Source organism: Helianthus annuus, chromosome 14 (genome assembly GCF_002127325.2).
Source record: "Helianthus annuus cultivar XRQ/B chromosome 14, HanXRQr2.0-SUNRISE, whole genome shotgun sequence".
NCBI lineage: Eukaryota > Viridiplantae > Streptophyta > Magnoliopsida > Asterales > Asteraceae > Helianthus > Helianthus annuus.
This window is the reverse complement of record NC_035446.2, coordinates 52,069,265-52,071,764: the sequence shown is the minus strand read 5'-3', so window position 1 is coordinate 52,071,764 and position 2,500 is coordinate 52,069,265. Positions and strand designations below refer to the sequence as shown.

The window sequence follows — 2,500 nt, the reverse complement described above, 5'->3', positions numbered from 1 at the left end:
TTCTTCCCGAAGGGGCTAACCGTATTAATAGCTGATTTAAGGTAGTTGCTACTTCGTTGTTGAAAAATGGTTTTCTAGGGTGAACCAACCCATTAGGGTTGTTATCGGTTTCGAGTTCTCGCTGTTCTCTAAGGAAGTTGAGTGAGAAGAAGTAAGAAGTCAAAATCATTGGAGCAAGGCCCTTCAAGCTTAAAGACTAGCAGTTCCTCTCTTTCATGTCATGAAGCAACTGCCCAAAGAAGCTCCTCGGCTAGGGGTTTATGATCAAACCCTAAAAGGGTTCTTGCTAAGACTGCTTTCTCTCTTCCGTATGTGAAATTTTCCTTTCAAGCAACCACATTCAGCAGTGACATCGAAATGTGAGATTGAAACTTTTTCCTTCGCATTTGCTTGTTAACAACGAGCCAACCTTCTGAGGGTTAGGTGAAGGTCTCGTTCCTGGACTGTCCATACATAATAAGAGTCTTCTTAACCATAGTAACAACAATTATTTATACTTCTTCTATAAGAATAAATCCGGAAAGACAGCATTAGATACCTCAGAACTAAGAAGAATGGCAGCCGATGAGATTTACCTTCTTTAGGACAGGAAGGAAGAGAGCATTACAAATTGCCCTATTTGATCTAGTCTCTTCCATTATCGATACCCGTACATACTAAGATCTAGGTAGCAAAGTACGAGTTGGAGAGACACATTTCCTTCCGAGCTCACATTCGTTCTATAGAATATATTCATTTCTCTTCATTATAAGAGAACGGAAAGATGGGGATGAATGCAATACGGAGAGAGGTAGAAAGGCAAGCACTGCACGGGGCCTCTCTGATGCCTACACTTCCCCTGAGGGAAGGGGGGGGGAGAGGATGATTGCTAGGTCCGCTTACAACAAAGCCACATATTTAATAGAACAAGTCAAGCTAGAAGGAAAGAAAGCACTTTAAGATCGGTCGTGAACCAGAAAGAATGAGCCGCTTCAATACCAAAAGGAAGAAATCAGCACTTGCTTCTTGAGCTGGTACAACAACTCCAGCAAGAAGGATTAGCCGATTAGAAGGCATGGCCAAGGGTACTACAAGCGGAACCCCAGTCCCAAGCTATAGGACGACAGATGAATTAGGCGCTGACTCCAAGACTGATACGATAGGCTTTGAGTCATCAGTTTGATCTCCTAGATGAGAGGGCTATGGGTATAGACCCGAAAGCACCTTCACTGGCCATGGACTACTCAATCAATCGGACAACCGCTTCACTACTTCCAAGACTGAAAATCCAATGATAGAAGAATCGACTGCAGCAAAACTTCCTAAACTAGACTAGAATAATCTTTCGTAGCAGTCAAGGATGAGTTCGATCCATTAGGTTCTTCGATTTGTTCAGAGGGAGTGGGAAAGCTACATAAATTCTTTGGAAAAGCCTGCTTGGAAGCTCTCTTTTAGTCGGAGAAGTGATACCTGTCGACCGTGAGGGAGACTACCGTCGACCGTGAGGGAGACTACCGTCGACCGACCTTAGGAGGGAGACTACCGCCCCTGAGGGGCTTGTTGCTAGAGGCATCCCCTCAAATGAGATTTATCAACTCTACAACAGCTCCGGTTTTAGCAATAAGAGCCCGCCTTCCGGGTCCTATATTCTAGTTACTAGCTTCAAAGGAACTACTAAAAGAAGGAGTCAAAGCATCGGATAGTGCTACCTACGAGTGAGTCACCCGCCTGGTTACCTGTCCTTATGAAGGAAGGTGCGCATGAAAGTCTTTACGGAAGACCATCAAATTACTGATTAGGAAGGTATTTAAGGAATGAACTTCTATTACAGGGATTCTTTTATTAAGACCTTTCGGATAGATAGCCCTATTGAATGAAGGTTGAACACCAACCCGCCTGGAAAGCTAAGAGTCGGCAAAGACCTAGCTGTCGAGGAATGAAAGAAGTCGCTTTCTAGGAGAAGGAGTACGAGGAAGTCAAGTCACAGGCAAGCAACCAACAGGCTAAGAGCTATCTCCCAACCTCTCCCTTATTGACAAAATGAGAGGGATTTCAGGCAATTAGCATATAAGAATTCCTGCCCTAGAAGATCGCATTTCTGACTTGAGCACCGTCTTTAGGCATTTCAGTTCTCAGGATCTTACGAAGAAAGGCTAAAGATCGTACTGAACACAACCCTATGATATGAGTGAAGGCGAGCCAGGAAAGCACCCTGAACTCATAGGGTGAAGGCGAGGAAGCTTGAATTCAGGGGCTCCTAAACAAGAGTTTTGACTAGGTAGATTTGCCCTTCTACGCCGTTTTAGGTGAGTTCGGACTCAATCATTGACCGGAGATTGGGACAGAGTGGATGGCAACTAGCTGACTTCTTCCTGTCACTCGTACAGATCTGATTGAAGATATTGCATTAGAAAGGGATACAAAGTAACTTCCGAAGATTGAAAGAGAGGCAATCCCAGTTCGATACTGGTCTTGTTGCACTTCTTCGAGTTCATGACGGATAGCCCGCTAGGGACTGCTT

The 2,500-nt window shown here is 44.5% G+C and overlaps 1 protein-coding gene and 1 pseudogene across 1 annotated transcript in view; one reads left to right on the top strand and one right to left on the bottom strand.

Moving 5' to 3' along the window:
• Nucleotides 1–495, bottom strand: part of LOC118486620 (ATP synthase subunit alpha, mitochondrial) — a 4,930-nt gene extending 4,435 nt beyond the window's left edge. Inside the window, exon 1 of the mRNA XM_035983196.1 lies at nt 1–495. This exon is cut by the window's left edge and continues 4,435 nt beyond it. The gene's annotated coding sequence lies outside the window, so the exon portion shown is untranslated.
• LOC118486476 overlaps nt 1–2,500 on the top strand; it is a 17,634-nt pseudogene that overhangs the window by 7,360 nt on the left and 7,774 nt on the right.